The 21112-nt window shown below is 48.9% G+C and overlaps 1 long non-coding RNA gene across 1 annotated transcript; it reads right to left on the bottom strand.

The window, feature by feature from the left end:
- Window positions 1-13112: 13112 nt before the first annotated feature.
- On the bottom strand, window positions 13113-20878 carry LOC101152363 (uncharacterized). The gene is made up of 5 exons (XR_176377.5): window positions 20831-20878; window positions 18616-18689; window positions 15283-15365; window positions 14434-14651; window positions 13113-14058 (listed from the first exon to the last, which is right to left on the bottom strand). It is a non-coding gene; the product is annotated as an uncharacterized lncRNA (long non-coding RNA).
- Between the last annotated feature and the right edge of the window lie 234 nt (window positions 20879-21112).

The raw sequence follows: 21112 nt of genomic DNA, 5'->3' as shown, positions 1-21112 counted from the left end.
AATCTGAGGCTGGTCTCAGCCAGCCTTTTCCTGCCTTGTGGTTTTTCTCCCCTGGGTCTCCCTGGGGAACCAGGCCCTGCTGTGAGGCTGGATTTGATCAAAGCCCCCATAAACCTGAGCTGAAGCCACAACTCCCCGCATTATTAAAGTGTTTAATAACTTTCCAGGACTCCTCCCTCCCAAAGACCCTGAAAGCCCTCTTGTTCCTATTCACTCTCTGCCTTTTAATGGGAGGAGAAGAGGGGCGGTGGATGGATTTGATTTCCCTCACCGAGTTCACAATCATAATCGCCATGTTGGTAATTTCCATGTTCTGGAAACCTCCTTACAGTATAACAAATGCCCTCATTACCGTGTTTGCCGCCCTTAATGCAGTTTTAAACACGCTGCTCCATTTCAGTCAACCCGCTACGTGGCAAATAAGTTGCTGTTGGAGCTTCCTGTGTGCAAAACAGGTCTCCGGCCTGCTGGGATCCAGAGATTTCAATCTTATCTGGCAAGCAGAGTAATTTGAAATTTAATCATTTTTTCCCCAAGCGAAAATGCCTTATTATTACTTTTTAGAGAAAAGAAGAGACCTGGAAATCACTCTCCAAAATTTGGGGGTGGAGGTGGAGAGAGACTGTACCTGGACTCATGGCCACATCATCAGGGATCACTGAGCCTTCTCATCCAGGCATGGGGCAAGTTCTTGGGCGAATCCCTGTGGCCCTTTCGGCTGCAGGGCTGGAGCAGGCAGAGTTGCCCAGGGCAGAGCCAGTGGGGGCAGGCAGGTCAGGAAGCCGGTGGGCATGCCCTGCAAGGCCTCTCCCCCTACGGACTCTCCCCTCAGCCAGTCTTCCTTGTGCTCAGAATTCCACAGGGAAGAATTTTTTTTCTCCCTTGTTGAAGGCAATCATCTTGAAAAGATACTACAGCATGCCAGGGTTAGCCACCAGGGTCTCGGGGATATCATCCACTTCCCCGACTCATCAAGGAAGTCTGCTTTCACTGCAGCCTGCAACCGAGTGAGAGAAGCAAGAAGAATGCAGGAAGTTTTTGATAAAACCAAATTACGTTTGTGGATCAGAAAGATCAGGAAGAATTTTCCTTAGACAGGCTTCCTGCTCATTACATTCAAACCTGGTAGGGGAGAAACAAAGTTTGAATGTAGTGAGCAGGAAGCTTGTCTAAGGAAAATTCTTGCTGTCATCACCTGTGTATACTTCTAAGTGGGGGATCTGGTTCTCATCGCTGTCTGGCCAAAAAAAATTTCTTTCGTATCTGGAATACACTCCATAATCCTTTGCATACAATTATGAACGCACGATACATTGACAGCTCATATAGGAAGATAATCTGATAGACGGTTTCCCAAATTTGGCATCAGTCTTAAAATTTGCATTACCTAAGAGCAATGAGTTATGAAGCTGACAGAAAAGTTCTCCAAATGATCAATAATATAAAATAAAATGCCATGGCCAATCCCAAAAGGAAGACAGAACGGGCCTTCTATTCTCTCTATTTAAAGAAACACAAAATTATTGACATAAGAAGAGAAGAATCAAAGACTATGCAGTCAAAAATACAAGAAAAAAGTGTCTTAACGGCTTATCAGTGAACACAATGAAATATTGTGAGGTTTTTTTTTCCTGGATTTTGTCACGTTTGTGTTTTCACCAGCTTTTTAAAATGTGATTTGTGATGTGTTGTGATTTCTTACTCTAATACTCAGTCTCATGTCTAATTTTCTTTTTGGCATTTGACGTTCTTTTTCTTAAAGAGCATCCCAACCAAACCTGGATGCAGTCTAGGCAGAGCAGCTGGGGCCTGCTGAGAGCCTGGATGTGGGTGGGAGAGAAGGGTCGTCAAGGACAACTCCAAGGTTATGTCTTTCCAATATTCAGACAGTAAAAAAGAATCCCCTTATTTATAGAACAATGGGAATAATGAGGTTTTGAAAATGACCTTACTTGGCAAAGGAAACAGTTGGACTCTTACGCTGGTGTCCCATTATATTGCATTTTGAATGTCACTGATCTGTGAAATCCCAGGTCAGAGCCGGGCAATGCAATGACTGAGCAGGATTCCTAGGCAATGAGTCCTAGGAAGGGTCACTGGGCGGGAGGGCTGGGAAACAGAGTTAGGCTCTAAGAAGAGACACAGACTTGGCTGAGTCAGCTGAGCCTTGGAGGGGCCCAGGGCGCAGAGCTAGGAGAGAGTAAGGACTGTTTCCTAAGGGCTGGCCCTGCCTGCATCTGGTCTCCTCTTTTACAATCGCCAGCTTGGCTTTGTCCTAGCAGCCTGACTCACATATAGACGCTACCTGCTCACACCTTAGTCCCCCGGCCACACCTGCTCCCCTCCAGGCTCCAAACTGGTTGTGGTTCACTCTAAGGGTTTTAATTCTCAGATTGTGTCTCCATTTTGCCTGAATGCCATCTCTCTGGACTTCTCGGCATCTTTGCCGACAGGCAGGGTGGTGTCTCGCTCGCCTCCAGTGCTCTTTATCATCCTAAGTCTCACCCTGGCTGGTGCTGATTCAGGGCACCACCTGGCCCAGGTCACTTGTCCCCTCTGAGCACTGACAGATGACAGCATATGGCAAAGGCATACGAAACTCTCTGCCCCCTCTCCCCAGCCAACGTGAGGTCAAACCACAACCACCTTGGAGGACAAATTCATCCTATTTAAAATCATCGCCAGTTCCACTGAATTCTTTCTGTCCCCCAGGTATGTGGGCAGCTGCCCAAAGATGCTTACTGACCCTCCACCAGTGCCATGCAGTAGATTAATCTGGAACAGTGGCATTGCTAATGTGGTGGTGGGAACACCACAGGTCCTTCAGCACATGCCCTTGTTCAACCTCAGCAAAACAGCCCTCCAGTCCTTGGACCCTTCCTGTACAAGGAGGAAGTGAACTGAAATTAAATAATTAAAGATTGACAGCAAATACTTCCATGGTGCTATTTATGTGCCAGGCTGTTCCAAGTACTGAGAATAAATAAACAGCTTCCTTACCCCTCACATCAACACTGTGATATCCCATTCTGCAGAGGAACCCTAAGAATCGCTCTCATGTACTGAAAATTTACTTCGTTCTGGGCTTGCTAATAAATACTTTCTGTCTGTGCTAACAGGAATCTGAATCCTTAAGTGCAGATGTATAAGAAACACACTTCTTTATTCCCATCATCTTAAATCTGAGTCTGTGGTTCATCATTCCAGTGTGGTGAGGAATTTTATCAGTTATTCTTGCCATCCCATCACTTATCCCCTCCCCACTAGGGAACTTTAGGTTCCTGCATCTCATGTGTTTCCAGAACTGAAGGAGGGGCCTTGGAGGCAGGCCATCAGGTACTGTTTTGGGTGAGTTCCTAAGATCCCCGGGCTCCCAGCCATTCCCCACCTCTAGGCTGCATGAAGGGCATGGGGTCTTCACTAGGCAGGCAGCTGCCAAGCAAGCACCAGCCTCCTCGAGTCTTCCCAGGACCATACTTTCTGGAGTTGTGCCATGGTGGAGCTGGGTGAGAACACTCACTACCTGGGGACCCACCCACTGAAGTCTCATCCCTGCATGGGCCAACTCCACTCTTTTTCCTCTTGAGGATCTCAAAAGCATGCCCTTCTCATTGTTCCTTGCAGGGCACCCAGAGTACCTACTGTAAGGTTGGAAACACAAGTCAAGAGAAACCAAATTTAACACGTGATGATAATGTTATACAAAGCCTGTGTGGCGCTTTCTCATTCTAACCCTCACAGCAGCCCTGCAAGGTGGGTATGCTTCTTATCCCCACTTCAAGGATGAGAAAACCGAGGCTTAATGCTGGTAAATCACAGACCCCAAAGTCTTACAACTCCTTACGTGTGCAGCAGGAAGTGAATCCAGGTCCGTCTTAATCACACCTCAACGACTCTTCCAGTTTCTATCTTTTGAAAACTACTGAGTCTAACACTGAAAAAAACCCCAGGAGCGGGCGTCCCCTCCCCTGCTCTGGCCGGGTCATCCATCAGTGCTCCCCTCTGGGGTCTGCACTGGGCCTGCTTGGGCCATTTTCTGTCCCACTCAGCAGCACAGCTTCCCCTCCCTTCCTCCTCCGAGAAAGAATTGCATCAAAGACTCAAATCCTCTGATTCCACCCAAGAAGAGGATTAGCTGGGCCCTGTCCCAAAACTCTTATAAGAAGATCCCCTCCCACGTGGGGGATGACCACCCCACTAGGGAACCAAGATGTGGGGTGGGACCATGCGGGTGCTCAGGGGAAGGCAACCAGTGAGGATGGGGTGCCTCGAATGGGGAGCTAAGCTGGGGAGGTGGCAGCCAGCCCCCAGGAGCTCCCAGGCTGTGAGTGGCCCTCCCTTCTAATATTCTCTTTGTGATTACAAAGCAGAGTTTCCATGAGTCTGGCAGTTGGAGGGGCTGGGTTTGGCAACAGAGGCCCCACTGCCTAATTAAATGGAAGGTGCAGGGAACAGGATAAAGAGATGTGTCCCCCTGCCATGGAGGTGGCTGCCTCCCTTCCTGTGTTACAGCTGGACTCTGCCAGGATGTTTTCGTGAGCTTAGACACCTGTTTTAATTTAGGGGCAAGCCAAGGGGATGCAGCGATGGTGAAGGAGGCTGGCCAAGACAATCCTGGGAGTCCGTATTTACCCCCAGCTCCCTCCCCAGTATCCAATGGCTGCAGAGAGTGGGCTTGTCTGGAAAGGGAAGGCCTGTTGTAAGGGCTTTCCCCTCCTGCTGTAACCTAAAGTCCTGAGACCTTCTCAGGGCAGACCATGAGGTCTCCTGACCAGAGGCAGGAAGGCTGTCGCCATCCCCGGCGAGGAGAGGAACAAAGAGAAGTGTCCCAGCGATGGACAAAGGGACAGGGAGACAGCCCAGAGTCACATCTATCCATGCAGAGCACCCGGCAGGTGGCTGAGACAAACTTCCCAATCAGCAGGAAAGGACCGACCAGTAACGAAGGGCACAGGGTGACTGAGTGTCCTCGTGGAAATGGGACGGTTCTGCTCTTTCCCCTGCTGTAAGCAGGAGGGGAAAGGAGGGCTGCTCTGAGCTCAGGTTTGCAATGAGGACTTTTTCAGGGCTGGAATTGTAGGCTGAAATTTTACATCCTCTGGATAAAAATTTATTTTACCAGGATTAAAATGGAGAAACAAGCCTGCAGAAGGGAAGGGTCTCTCCCAGGTTACAGGGCACTTTCATGGCAGAGTTGGGACCTCAAGATCAGGGTTCTGCCTGTATCCCCTGAGAGTCCTCATTCAGTTGGGGGGCAGTGGAGAGGGGATAAACTGAAAGAATGTGGGTGCTGCTGGAGAAACTGAGGGGTGAGGAGAGGATGGGAGGAGGGGCTTTGAATTCAAGAGGACAAAGGGATGGCAGAGAGGCCAGGAAACCAAAGACAGGGTCGTTCCCACCACAGAGGCCCGTCATGCTCAGCTTTGTGCCCTGAGGAGGGAGGTTTGAGGTAGGAGAAACCCTGGGGAGACTATGAGGAGGTCAGCGACTGAAAGGGGTGGTCCTCAATGAGTCAGGCCGAATGCTGGTGGGCTCTGAGACCTAAGAAGCCCAGGCCCATCCCTCCCTTTCGCAGGTGAGGAGACTGGGGCCCTAGGAAAGCAGCCCACCTGGGACCCTCCATGGGGGAGGCAGGAGGTGCAGGACAGTCCCTCACAGCTCCATATGGCCTGCAAGGGGGTGGTGGGGGCTCCCTGGTGGCTTTCTTCTGTGGAAAGACCAGAGCTTCCTTTTCCCACCTCAATCCCTGCTTTTATTTCCTCCTCCTTGCCCCTGGTGGGGAGGGATACTGGTTAGACAAAGTAAAGTCAGGACAGTCTCTACGTCAGCTTAATACAGCAGCAAAGTGATGCTATACAAAAAGCTTTGCATAACCAAGGTCTTCCCTGAAGCCTATCTGAGACCTAAAGTCCTGAGACCTTCTCAGGGCAGACCATGAGGACTCCTGACCAGAGGCAGGAAGGCTGTCGCCATCCCCGGCGAGGAGAGGAACAAAGAGAAGTGTCCCAGCGATGGACAAAGGGACAGGGAGACAGCCCAGAGTCACATCTATTCATGCAGAGCACCCGGCAGGTGGCTGAGACAAACTTCCCAATCAGCAGGAAAGGACCGACCAGTAACGAAGGGCACAGGGTGACTGGGTGTCCTCGCGGAAATGGGACGGTTCTGCTCTGAGCTCTCATTACACACACAGGTAAATTCCAGCTGGATTACAGAAAATATAGGAGCATAGCTAGGTGATGCCAGGGTAGGAAAGATTCCTTAACAAGGTACAAAATCACAAACCACAAAGGAAAGTTGGCAAGTTTAGCTAGCTACAAATAAATAGCATGCTCCCCCCCAAAATTATTTTTAAATAATGAAACATCAAAACAAAGCTAAAAGACAAGCCATTGACTTAGAAAAGACAATTTTGCAACATTTTATATGGAAAATTTCAAATACCTCAAAGAATTGAAAGAATACCCACATCCGCACCACCCGGATCATGGACAGGCAAACTATGGTTCATCGGCCAAATCCCGCCCACCTCCTACTTTTGTATGGTCTGCAAACCAAGAATGATTCTTAAATGGTTTTTAAGTGGTTGAAGAAAAGAAATCTATAGAAGAATGATATTTTGTGGCATGTGAATATTATATGAAATTCAAATAGAAGTGTCCATAAATAGAATCTCACTGGAAACAGCCAGGCCTATTTGTTTATGAATTGTCTATGGCGGCTTTCATGATGCAACTGCAGAGTTGTGTGGTTGCAACAGAGACCATACGGCCTGCAAAATGTGGGAGCTACTTACTATTTGGGCTTTTAAGAAAAGGTTTGCTGACCCTTAACTCTGATTCTACCATTAAGATTTTACAACACTTACTTTATCACGTACTTATGCAGCTATGAAAAGAGATATTTGCAAATGAGCTACTGGCAAAAGACTACCACTCAAAATACGTTGAGAAGGAAAGAGTCTGGACTTCCTTGGAGGCAGCCTCAAAGGCACATGAAAAGGACTAATGGGAGGAGTCATGGCCAATTGGCCCCTTATCTGGATTCTGTGTGCATTTGCAATTGTCTGACATTGAGACTATTCATTGTCTCTCCTATTGTTGTTTTTCTTGGTAATGGACTCGGCCAGTTGAATGTTGCAAACATATGAATTTCCCACAGTGTGTAGTTGTATATTTGGAAGGTTGTTTGACTAGTGTGGACGTTGAGCTCCAGGGAGGTAGGGTCCATGCAGCACTGTTGTGTGCCTGGTGCCTAGCACAGTGTTGGGCATATTTTTGACCTTCATTGATATTTGCTAAGTGAACAAATACATCAATCTCTGAAATGAGAGATGAGTCACCATCCCTGTTTCACTAAGCTATTGCTTTTGCTTCCCTGTTATGGAACTCTCTGGCCCATCCTGTTGCCTGGAGCAACCAGGGGCAGCCTGACCCCCAGAGAGACAGGAGGGGAGGTGCCAACTTAATTAGTCATTTATCCTGGTAGGAGCCGTAGGGATAATCTGGAATGTTCCTTGCACCTGAGGCACTGTCAGACAAGTAAGGACAGTGCACCATTCTCACAAGCTACCATAATGCAAGGAAGAAAGGGAAGCGCATCCTTTAGGATGAAGCGTGGGAAAGGTTTTGTGCAGGTGTTAGCTATACCATCTTGGCTTTCTAGGTAGCGCCTGTAAACAAGCTTCAAAATAGTTCCATAAAAGGAAATGTGATTGCAAACAGGTGTCTCAAAATGCATAATATGGTCTACTGTTTCTGAGTAACATCTTTTAAAAGGAATAGAAGAGCAGTCGGTTTAGGGTAGTGAAAAAGATCAGAAAAGCAGTGTAATTGGCTAATTCATGAGAGGCTGGCAAGACATCCAGGCTCCAGATGCCGATTCCTCTGCCATCTCCGAAACAGTGTGTGCTGTTCTTTCGTGGCAAAGATGCCTTCTCCAAGCACTGAAAATTAACTGGGCATAGGCTTGGAGGGGCTGTTTTGGTTACATTTTATTTTTTCATTTTGGCAGGCTGGAGTGTGCTCTCCCTGCTCATCTAACATTCATTAATATGGGAGAGAAGCATACATTAGATATCTATTATTTGCTTCACTCTGGGCCGACAATCTCATTATTCCTTTTTACAAGAATACAGTAGTTTTGGGCTTCAGGGGCTGCTGGGCAGAAAGGACTTCTGACTGGCCAATCATAATAATCCCACACTCACACTCCTTGCCAGTGACAAGTTTAAGAACGATCAGGTGACTCAATTTGGGTTGATGAGACTTGAGGGCACATCTTCTGAGCTTCTGGGAAAGGTTTCTTAGGAATTTCCTTTTAGGGTGATACTAATGTTTTGGACCTTGATGTGGGTGGTGGTTGCACAATATTGTGAACGTACTAAAAGCTGCCGAATTGTACACTTTAAAATGAATCCTTTTTATGTCATGTGAATTTCACCTTAAGGAAAATGAAAAATGGACATCAAGAAAGGTCCTTTGCATGGCTGGCCTTTTACCCTTGCCATGTGAGGATGCCAGCCTGGAGCTTCAGCAGCCATCTTGTGACCATGAGGACGCTAGCCTGGAGACAAACATAGGTAAGCTGAGGGTGGCAGAGCAGAAAGATGGAAAGATTTAGCCTTCATAGCATAGACGAGCTGGTGAACTCACCAACCCTAGGCTAGTCTTATATATAGTCTTTGAATATGTTATATGAGATGTTAAATACCTGGGCTATCAAAGCTGTTTGGAGTCAAGTTTTGTGTTACTTGCAGCAGAAAGCACTTCAATTATATATGGTCTGATCTGTTTCCTCCACTCCAAGGGGACAGGGCCCCCATCTCTGTTCAGCACCCTATTCCTACTGCCTATAATCATTTCTAGCACATAGTAAATGCTCAGTAAATATTTGTTGAATAAATGGGCAGGTATTTTACCTAAATTATTTCACTGAAATTTTATAATAACTCTGTGACATAGATGGTACCACTTGACTTTAAAGAAGAGGAAGCTGAATCTTAAAGAGATTCAGTAACTTGCTCAAAGTCACAGAGGAACAAATCCAAGTCTACCTGAATACAGCATTTCTCCTTGTTTTGGTCTGCCACGTGCCCTTCAAGTGCAAGATCATGGATGAAGACAGAGCAGCAGCTCGTGTCTGTGAAACTTATTATGTGGTTAGATAAAATATTTGGCTTTGTAAAAGGGCAGGCTCTAATGGCAGCTCCAAATGCTCACATGACTTCCATTTGTATGATGTTGTAGACCTTACCATGTAATTAACATCAACCTTCTTGTGGCATTCTTACTGCAGCCCTGTAAGGAGGGTGGGAGGTGGAACTGTTCACATTTTAGAGACGAGGATGATATAGCAAGAGCAGGAGAATAAAAAACAACTCTCCTCCTCCATAATTATGAGAATCCAAAGGGTTAATGGAGTGAAAGTCATCTGTGAGTTGTAAGACACCGTACCTGGTGTGCAATTACTGCTGGAGCATTGGGGAGGGGATTTGGAGAATGAGATGCTCACAACTACAGTAATAGCCAGCAATTATTAGGTCCCGACTATATGCCAGGCACTGCATTCAGCACTTTACACTGAGTATCTTATTTAATTTCTGCAGCATTATTAAGTCGATATTGTTATTCTAGATTACACATGAGCCAACTGAAGCCCAGAAAGTGATCCTACCAAAGTCACACAGCTACATGTGGAGGAACCAAGACTTGAGTCCAGTCTGATTTAGTCACTATGCTAAACTGTTCACCTGGTCCTGATCTTTTGGCAGGTACCTGTGGTCATTGATGCAACCCATCAAGTAGGAAATTATGACCTTTCCCATCACCTCCAAGGATGACCAAAAAATGGCCCCAAAATGAGATGTGCCTCTATGGAGTGATTTGGGTCCTTGTCTTTCAGCCTGTCATTCCCCCATTATAGCTTTGCTTTTTATTGTTAAAGATGATTCATCATAAGAATTGTCCCATTCAAAGAGGAAAATGGCCACCTGTCGGCGGGGGGTTCCCTCCTTCTATTAACCAGGTACAGATGCTACTTGACTTATGATGGGGTTATGAGGTGATGTCCCAATAAGCCCACTGCAAGTTGAAAATATTGTAACTCTAAAATGTATTTAATACACCCAACCTACTGAACATCTTGGCTTAGCATAGCCTACCTTAAACTTGCTCAGAACACTTAGGTTAGCTTACCATTGGACAAAGCCATCTAACACAAAGCCTATTTTATAATAAAGTGCTGAATATCTGTCATTTATTGAATTGAATACTGTACATTACATCAAAATTGCAACTGTTTCACATCATCATAAAGTCAATATGTCATGACGTTGCACCATCAGAAGTTGGGGACCATCTGTATAAGTTATCACCTTAGTTCATAGACTACGTAGGTGTAGCATGAAAGAGTTAAACCTCCCTCCCCACACATACACAGGGCACAGGGCTGCTGCGCTGGGTGGGAGGGTGCACTTAAGCAACCTAGAAAACAGCTTAGTATGAATTTGGGTACCATGTATGTAGAAGAAGTAGATTTCTTCCTCCTGTAAATAGCTGGGAAGGTCCACATACACATCCTCCTACCAAAATGCAAAAAAAATTAAAAAAAAAAAGAGAGACGGCCATTGTGTACCAGGGACCTGCAGAAGACATAATTGCTAAACTGGAGGACAGTCACACTTTCAGCTTTTGCAGCAGGTCTGAATAGTAGCAAATAGGAGCAAAAGCAAACAAAACTTCAGAAATACAGCTGATGAAGGCCCCGCCCCTGAAGCGTAGATTTTGCCCAACTTTAGAGTAAGAACTCTTATGCCATTGTCAGGCCATTCCCAGTACAGGTGAGGGAACATCTGCTACAGTGTGGATCAGTCAGAATGGGGGCCAAGGTGGGCATGGAGAAGCAGGGGGTGATCCCCCTACAGATGACAGAAGGGTGTTCCAGAGCAGTGGTAGGGCCTCACCTTACCAGGCTAAGTAAGGTATTTCTTCCTCACTCATGCATCCTAGGTGAGAGTGCCATTGACACAAGATCCCCACAGGTGCTATAGCTATATATAGTTTGTTATTTTAGATCTATATGTATGTTTAAATGGTTGGTTAGAAACTCTATGCAGTTGATTCTGTGGTCTGCATTCAGTCCTTAACTAATTCCCTTTTCTCTTTATAAAACCCTGAGCTTCAAGAATCGTTCTTGTCATTATGAAGAGAGGTAATCCAGCCAGGCAGATCCTATAGCAATTACGGTTAAGGACCTGGTACCTACCCATGGAAAATATTGGTGGACCTGTGAGTTGCTACAAACTAGTTGGATGGCAATTAAACTTAATGGATCAAACTCTTTTATACTTCTCAAGTTGGTCATTCTTATTCTGAAAATATGCACTAATAGCCCAATATATGGTGATGTTCCATGCACATCATTAAAAATAGCAACAATCTGGAAATAAGCTAAATGTCCAATAATAGGGGGGTGCTCAGGAAAAGGGGTGCATCTCCTTACTGAACTATCAAGGAGCTGCCTGTGAAGACTGTAATAATATGAACATGCTTACAATGTAGAGTAAAAAAAAGCACTCAAAATGGAAAGCACATTGATTATAATTCATACAAAATTAAAATCACCCTCTACACTAGAGTGAAGTCAGCACCTGAGCTACGTTCATATGAGGATCTAGGTATTTTTAAGCCTGCTTGGTTATCTTGTGAGGTGAGGTCACAATTTCCATGTGCTGGTTTCCATGAAGGTTTGGGGGAGAAGTGCCCTGAGTGTGTGCACCCCAGAGGGGTGGGGTATTGGGGAGCCTGCATCACCTGCCCCCAACATTTGGATCCCCAGCCCAAATTCACAGACCAAGCCTGAAGGAGTGAGAGCTACAGGTGGACACTGGGCACTGTTTTCAAGCAGCGGTCAGCCAGTTGTTCTGGTGTCCGGGTTACCAACCGTCATGTAGAATGGAGAACAGGCACATTCTCAGCCTTCTTGGCAGAACCCCGCATGGCAGCTTCGTGGCTGGCTGGCTGCATATCCCTTTGGCACCTGGAGGTGTTGCTGTTCTCAGCGGAGGTGACGGTGAGGCATTTTCACCCCGTCTCAACATCTGAGGTCTCAGACACTAAAACATTACAGATGCTACACAGGATCAAACTGCCTGGCTTGTGAGCACACACGAGACATACCCACAGGACTCCAGGAAGCGTGTGTGTAGATTTGACGGGCAGGGCAGAGCCAGAGAAACAAAGTGACTGCTTGGGCTAGGGTGGCCTGCAGAAATCTGAGTGACCTGCACCAAAAAGCCTAGAGGAAAGCCTGTCGAAATACTAACAGTGGAAGAGGGAGGAACAAAGGGATTCTGGGCTCCAGAGTAGACAGATGACCTTAGCAGCACCCCTTAGAGATGGTAAATGGGGCGGGGGCGGGGAGGGGGTGTGCTGTCATGTGCAGCAAGAGTCCCTGAGTAGACTGCCATCCCCCTGCAAATAATGACTAGCGACAACCTCATGCCTTCCTCAATTCCCGCTGAGTTCCCAGCGTGAACCAGTTACTGCCCTAGAAACAAGAAGATGCAACCCCCCAGGACCTCCCAGCCCAACACCGCCGCCACCCTCTCACTCTGTGCTGCAGTCACTCGGCTTTCTTCCAGCTCCCAGCCACCTCAGGGACTTCACACGTGTAGTCCCTTCTGCCAAGAACACCCTTCCTTCCCCTCCTCCTGATTCACTTGACTCACGGTTCAGGTCTCAGCCCACACAATGTCCCCTCCTCCACATGGAGCTCATCTCAACCCCCAACCCCATCAGTCCCATGGTTTTCTGTGCTCAGCACTCCCTGATTTTTCCCTTCACTGCATGTCTTAGTTTATAATTTTAGATGTAAGTCATCTGATGGGCTGATGTCTAGCTCCCTAGCTAGACTGTGAGCTTCATGGGGGGAGGGGCTGGGCGTGGGCTCAGCATTGTGGCACCAGGGTCCAGCATGGGTGCCCGAGGCAGGCACTATTTGCTGGATGGATGGATGGATGGATGGATGGATGGATGGATGGATGGATGGATGGGTGGGTGCGTGGATGGATAGGTGGGTAGCTGGGTGGATAAATGGATAGGTGGGTGGATAGTTAAATGAAGTATAAAATAACATGTTATGATGAGAAACAGTGAAAAGTTTAGTTGTCAGGAAGGAAGAGTGTTCAAAATGACCCTGGAGGGGAAGGAAGAGGCAGACGGAGCAGCCACTGGTAAGTCACACCAAAAGCAATGATGAGTCACTGATGGAGTCCCAAGTAAAAGATGAAGGGGGTTAGTTCAGCACTGGGGGCAGAGGGGAGGTGACATCCAGGGGACAGCAAGAAGGAGACATAGACTACAAGTCTCTGGTGTCTATCCATCTTCTAGACCTTCAAGCTGGCCCACCTACCTCATGCCAGGCCACCTGTGATAATGCCTGGCACTGCAGACCCCCAAGCTGCCATGCCCTTCCCAACCCCACCTTGCACCTGTGCTGATGCCAGCTCTTGACTCTGCGTTGGGCCCCGGTGCTCCCTGGGAAGCTGGCACAGGGCTCCTGGCTCTGCCTATGGGGTCTGGGCCTGGACTCCCCGTCAAAGTCTCTGGTGAATGCCCTGGCCAGGTCCTTGCCTATAGAAGCCATGGAGGCCAGGACCTAGTGGAGACTGAAGAAGAGAAACCTCTCTGCTCCTCATACTTGTGTCAGAGAAGGCCCTGCCTCCTAAACACGCCCTGGGCCAGGAGCCTGGAGACCTGGCTTTCCCTGCCACCGGGCCCTCGGAGCACCTGAAAGCACACTCGTGGAAGAACCAGAGCTAGAAGGAAGCTGTCTGAGTCTTCAGTGGCCACCGTGACAGCATGTCACAGACCGGGAGGCCTAAACGGTAGAAATGAATTTTGCCACAGTGCTGGAAGCTGAAAGCCCAAGATCAAGGTGTCAGCAGGGTTGGGGTCCTCTGAGACCCTGTTCCTCGGCTTGTCATTGGCCATCTTCTCACTGTGTCTTCACTTGGTCTTTCCTCTGTACGTGTCCGTGTTCCAATTTCCTCTTCGTCTAAGGACACCAGTTTTACTGGATAAGGACCCACCCCAGTGACCTCATTTTAATGTAATGACTTCTTTAAAGACTGTATCTCCAAATACAGTTACATTCTGAGGAACTAGGGGATATGGCTTCAACATATGAATGTGGAGTGTGGGGAGGGACATAATTCAACCCCTAACAGAAGCCCAGGGCTCAACAAGTAAAGCTTTTCCTACTCCCCACAATACAGGCTGGACCCCAACTCTGACACTGAAGGTGAAGAAGGCAACGGCAATCTGGACAGGCTTTCCCCGGAAACACAACAGGGGGCATCCCCAGCCCGTTAGCCCTCCCCACTGCAACCCCTAGGGACCCCGCTCCTCCCAGTCTCCCGCTCTCAGATACCCCTGGAGGCTAATTGCTTGGCAGGAAAGTTGCAGAGGGCAAGAAAAGGCCTTGAGCAGGTTTGGAGCTCCTCTGAGATAGGGCGTCTCCAACCCAGAGCTTATCAGCATGCTGCTGGGTCAGGATCCAATAATTAGAATGACATTCCCAGAGCAATTTGGTCGGAGCGTTTGCCCTTCCATTCACGCCAGCCAGACGGGACCTCTGGTTTGCTGTTTCTGAAAAACAAGAAATTCCAGTAAGGGATTAATGACTTAATTATAAATGTGGCTTGGAAACATAAAGGTTATTAAGAAGGGGAAAAGATACATGCTAATAAGAGACATGCTATTAACAACAGAATAAAGATTCATTGTTGGTGCCGCCGTAAAGTTTTCCAAGTTCGGTAATAAAAACCACCTGGCCTGCGCGAGCGCTGGCTGCCATGGCGACAGAGCCCGCAGCACTGGAGCTATCTAATGAGGCCTGTCTCTCCATCTCTGATCATGCTCCCTTCGCTTCTTGCACTCCCTGGTAAAAATGGCCAACAGGCCTCAAATTACCTCTGGAAGTTCTGGGCCTGTGCCCATTTGTTGGAAGAGCACAGTGAGGCTTTGGGAAGCCACCAGACATTGCCGGACCCATAGGACCCATAGGAGCACCTAAAGGCAAAGGCCCATCAGTGGGAGAACCGGAACATGGAACATGTTAGAGCTGGAAGGAAGCTGGGGGTTCCAGGAAGGACCTTTAGCCGTGGCAGGTCAAAGTCAGTGTCCTCCCACCCACAGGGATGAAGATGTAACCCTGAGCTCGGAATGCCACTACTGTGCCTGTGAACTTTGAATATTGGGATGGAGTTTTTCTATTTACCAGGGATTATACTCGGTGCTCTGTTCACATTGTTATTCAATCTGTACAACCAGCTTGTGAGGCATTATCATTTCTGCATTTCACTGGTGAAGACACAGAGGTTCAGAAAGATTAAGGCATGCACCCAAGGTCACAGAACTAACAAATGGCAGAGGTGGGATTCAAACCCAAGGCCAGGGCTCTTTTCACAGGAGGGTTGAGGAAGTCAAAGGAAATAAGCTTGCTTTTCCACTTAGACTAGAAGTTCCTTGAGGGAAAGGGCTGAGGTCTTCTGCCCCACCATCCTCAGACACAAAGCTCCAACCCAAGATGCTTCACAATGACCTGGGCCATAGAATTGACAAGTCAGGCTCCTCTATTAATGAACCAGCTATGCCCACGTTCCTCGCCCAGCCCCACCTGGCCACCTGCTGTCTTACTAGATGTGCCCAGGGAGCAGCCTGCCAGAGCTTCCTCGATGGCAAATTGTTCTGCTCCATCATTTGCAGGTTGATGGAGTGTGGGAAGAGTAGAGAGGGAAGGAGCAGCTCATCCCACCCACACCGTCTCTTCTGCCCTAAGTTCAACGATTCTTGTGTGTGTGTGTAAATGTATGGGCTACATGAGAAAGTTTTTACATGTATATAATGCATAGCGATCAAGTCAGGGTGTATAGAGTGCCCATCACCCAGGTACATACATACATTAAGTAAAGTCATCCTACTCTGCTATCAAACATTGTATTTATTCCTTCTATCTTAATGTATATTTGTACCCTTTAGCTCACTTTTCTTCATCCTCCCCACCCCCCACCCTCCCCAAGTTCAATGGTTCTTGAATCATTGAATTGAGGCGGAGTTGGCAGGTCCTGGCAGGCAGTAACAGCAGTCCTAGGTCTCAAGAGACTGGGCAGAATGTCCTGAGGGACAGATGTGGGGCAACTGGGCGATGGACACCCCTGAGAGTGTTGAAAGGCCCAGCCATGGGGGCAGGGAGCTGAAGCCAAGCTCTGCCACTGAGCCGGCCAGCTCCACAAGGAGTGAGTGCTCCTGCCCTGCTCACCACGGACCCTGTGCCTGGCACAGTGTAAATACTGGTGGAGTGGGCTGGGTATGGTGGCTCACACCTGTAATCCCAGCACTTTGGAAGACCGAGGTGGGCAGATCACGAGGTCAGGAGTTCGAGACCAGCCTGGCCAACATGGGGAAACCCCATCTCTATTAAAAAATACAAAAAGAAAAAAAAAAAAGCCGGGCTTGGTGGCTTGCACCTATAATCCCAGCTGCTCAGGAGGCTGAGGCAGGAGAATTGCTTGAACCCAGGAGGCAGAGGTTGCAGTGAGCCGAGATCATGCCACTGCACTCTATCCTGGGTGACAGAGCAAGACTCCGTCTCAGAAAAAAAAAGAAAAAAGAAAAAAAAATGAGGAGATGACAACACTTTGCTGTAATGAGTAGACATGTGTGCACATAAAGTACGTTGCACAGTTCCCTGGCATGGGATAGACACAAAAGATGACGGGCTCCATCTCGCCTCCTCCAAGTAATCCAACACTGGCCTGCTCTTTCCAAACCAAACACCCTTACCCCTATTTGTGCTTGACCTCAGGGGTCATAATGTGTCTAGTGCCTCCTCCTCCACCCTCACCCCTCTCATGCCAGAACACATTCCTGAGGCCCTTAAAGGAACCACTCCTGAAGCTCCAATGAACTTTAACTTGGGACCTCGCTAGACTGCCCTGGCCTTGCCCAGCCACACCCAGCTTGCAGCACCTCCTGCTTCCTGGAGCACTGTGGCTAGGAGAAAGGAAGAGAAGGGAAAAGGAGGAAGAAGGGTGGGGGCTTCTAGGCACCACAAAGGAGCCTCTGAGAGGGAGAAACCAGTGTATGGGAGCTGGAATGGGCTAGATCTGAGTCTACTCTCTACTCCTTGCCAACCTCCTTTAAGCCTCAATTTTCTCATTTGCAAAATGGTGATAACTTCATTCGAAGGGTTGCTATGGAGATAAGAAAACGCTTGCAAGTTCTGACACATAGTAGGTACACAACCAATGTTCCCTAACTCTACTTTTGTTATTAAGTGTGCATTTTGCTTTCAACGGCATCTGATTGAGAGGACTTGGAAATGTTGTTTTGCTTTGTTTTGTTTGTCAATGGGGATTTTTAATGAAGACACTTTTAGCAGCCAGCACACTCCCACTCTAAATAGACTTCAGGTGTGACCTTGATCCCAGGAGGTTCTCAGTCCTACAAGGTGGGCCAGCACCTGTCCCCCAGGGCAGTGTCCTCTTGTCATCTGGCCAGCTTCAGACCAAAGCAGGTCAGCCCTTTCATCAGCTGCCTCCTAGGGAAGAGGGGTGCAGGCAGTGGGAGGGTTGGGGCAGCAGAATTGCGAGGGGAGAAGGCCTCCAGGGTTAGGGGTAGGAGCTGGGAGGTGAAAGTGCAGGGAAGGGAGCTGGGGGAGGGAGCAGGTGCATCTAAAATGGGGAAACTAATGAAGAAATCTCCATCTAATTAGACAGGCTGCAGTTTTAATCAGACAGAGTTTCCTTGGCAAAACCTGTTTGCATGTTTTCTGTCATTCAGCCAACGTGTTAATTAGGCAAATAATATTAATAATGATATTCACTTTGGGAAAGTTTGGAGAAGAGGGAAAGGTGGAAGTGACAGTTTGGAGTCGGACAGGCAGGAGCAGAGAGGGTGTTGTAATTCCCTGGCAGCCTGAGAGAGTGACAGGAAGGGGGCTGAGAGAGAGGAAAGCCGTGGGCAGGGCCCCAGCCCTGTCCTACTGTCTGGGCATCTGCTCTTCTCCAAGCCTCAGTTTCCTCATCTGCGCAAGGCGAGAAGGATGACACAGAGCCCCTTCCTCCTAAGTTGTGGGAGAATGCCCTGAGATGACGCGGGAGCTGGGAAGGCCCACTGCAGCCCTGGCCCAGAGCTGACAGGAGGGCCTCTGCGCTTCCTGCACACACCGTCCACCCCCACCTGACCTGCACCTTGTCAGGGTCTAGGGTCCTCCCACACCAGCAGGGAGCAGAGCAGGCGTGAGGTGAGGGCCCCAAAAGCCCTGCAGAAATAGCCACCCACTGCTCCCCAACCTCAGGCTGGGCTCTGGCGTCCTTCCTGTCTGCTGAGCTCCAGGGACTCGGGGACAAAGAGGCTCCCACAGGTCCCTTTTGCCTCTGCCTCACAGCCCAGCCTGTCAAAAGCCAGCTTGCTCCCCTGACCCCTCCAGCATCCCAGGTCAGAGGGGTCTCTCAGACATTTGGAGCCAGTCCCCCCTGCACAGCTCCAGCCTGGGTTCCTCCTCCCTCCTCCCACACCCCACATCCCACAAAGCCAGAGGCCAAAGTACCCTCCTCAGCTCTTCAGTCCTCTCCAGCTCCCCACAGCACAGCTACCTGGAGGACACAGGCTCCCGGGCCAAGACTAGGGGAAAGCAAATGAGCGATTTCACTGGATATCGGGGCAATTCTCGGGAAAACCAAAAACTCACTAATTACAATGAATAATATCTCCAAGCAATATTTTAAAAGGTAAAATTTAATGCAAAATGTCTATTGCATTACTTTCAATTTTTACATATACTGCATTGAAATAATACTTGTCTTGATTGCCAAGTTTTGGGGCACCCCCTTAAATGTTGTGCCCTGGGGCAAGTGCTTCATTCACCTCACCTGAACTAGCTCTGTTCCTCGACATTGACCCTCAAGACCCTGGCTGAGGGCAATCACGTGGCCTTTCTGAGCCTCAGTCTCCATCTCTCTGTCTGTCAGATGAGGCTGACAGGCCACGCTGCAGGGCTGTATGGGTTGGAGGGGATGGTGCACCATGTCTAGCACAGCCCCTGATGTGACCGAGTGTCCTGTGGCAGCAGAGTGGGGCACCTGAAGGCCATGGCCTCCCCTGGGCTTGCTGCCTCCAGCCTGGGTACTGCTGAGTTCTGGGCCCGAGTGAGAAGAGGGGACAGGACAAGGCTAGGGACCCCAGCACCCAAGCTCCTGCCTTTACTGTGAGGAGAACCCTTCACTGAGGGAACTAAGGCTTTCCCAAGAACCCTGCCTCATAGGACCTTAGCTGTTCCTGAGTCCCTGACACTGGGGGGCACTGTGGGCATGGGGGGCATCCCCAGAGGTCCTGCCCTTGGAAAGCAAGAGATGAGGAAAGCGGACCTCCCCCAACCCCACTCAGACACACGTCCCATGAAGGGTGAGGGATGAGAGCACCTCTGAGTGGCACTAGAGTGGGGACCACACTGGAATGCTTTGGAATATGTCATGATTCAGTGGAAACAGAAACAGAAAGGGTGTCAGTGTCCAGAAACGTGGGCTTAAGTATTGATTCTTTGTCTAGCAGCAGGACAAGTAGCTGGAGAGATGGTCAGAGTCCGTGCATGGAGGGCCCCCTTTGCCAAGTGCAGGGGTCTGGGTCCCCCACTCCCTGTGGGCAGAGGCTGCCTCCAGTAGAGAGAAGAGACATGTTCTAGAGAGTGTTGGAAGGATGCCGCTGGCCACGGGCAGTGAGGCAGGTGCATGGGAGGGAATGGGGACAAGCAGCAGGGAGCACGGGCTGCCACATGGCTACTGAGAGTGACAAAAAATCAAGACAGTGTCACCACTGCTGACCTCGTGATCATACATCACAGAAGGAACCTTAGTAACCAGCCCAGGAACCTCCTTCCTCTCCATTACTTGGAGCCCCTCCATGACCTCCCAACCAATCTAAGCTTGGACGCATCCTGTGATAGGGCACCCACCCCACTGATGCTGCCTGACCATCAGGCAGCTTGGGCTCCTCTTTACTTTGGATTAAAATACTTCTAGTTGCAACACTTATCAGTGCTCCCCGGTCTCTCATTCTGAAATGCATAGAAGTGCAGCCTCTGGCCCTCAGGGCTCTTCAGCCACCTGAAGCCAGCTGTCTTGAGCCCCTACATCTTCCCTCTCCAGGATCTGCGCCCTGCTCCCCGAGACAGGCCATCACAGACCTAATACTGCATCTGTGCATGCTCTCACTTAGCACCTACTGTGTGCCAGGCACCAAGGCTGGGCATCTTCTACCAGGGTGACTGTCAATCCTCCCAGCAAGCTTGAGAGATCGGGCTCATTGCCCCCATTTTACAGGTGAGAAAACTAAAGCTCATAGTCATGAAAGGTACCCAAGCTTTCTCAGGAGGTTAGTCATCAAAAAGGCTAGAACTCAAGTGTTGATATAGTGCCCCACAGTCTTTTCGGAAGAAATCCCTGGTTTCTGCTCGGGGATTTAGTTCTGTTTTGAGCCGTAACATACAGCAACTCAATCCTCACACAAGCCCTGTGAGGGGAGCTCTGTCATCCTGCCCATTCTGCGGAGAAGTCATGCAAATGATAAAATGTACAGCTCTCCAGGGTCTGCACTTCTGCATCTGGGCAAGAAGAACCAGGCTATTCTGGCCCTTGCCGGACACCATCCACCATTCCAGAGACATAAAAAAAAATGCTGGCTTTAATGTATTTACAGTGGAGCTAGCACCCCAGCGATTAGTACTTCCCACTCCCCTCAAAAATCCCCAGCCCATCTTTGCACTTCACCTTCAGGGAGAGGCCGGTGAGCCCTTTTAACTGCAGCCAGAAGGACTTGGCTGGTGTTCCTCATGCCCAGGGTCAGACATGCACACAGCACACCTCCCAGCCAGCCATGAATGAGGTGATTATGAGCTAAGAACCTTTGATTCCAGGACCCCAAGTGAGCACTGACCAGGGGTAACCCCAAAGGCAGCTCTTGAGGAAGGCATGGAAACAGTGCCTTACCTCCCCTTTGCAGCCACAAAAGAGCAGTTCTCTTTTGAATGGCCCCACACCCCGGCTTCTCCC

The sequence above is a fragment of the Gorilla gorilla genome, chromosome 16, assembly GCF_029281585.2.
Source record: "Gorilla gorilla gorilla isolate KB3781 chromosome 16, NHGRI_mGorGor1-v2.1_pri, whole genome shotgun sequence".
NCBI lineage: Eukaryota > Metazoa > Chordata > Mammalia > Primates > Hominidae > Gorilla > Gorilla gorilla.
This window is presented reverse-complemented; position numbering and strand designations above follow the sequence as displayed.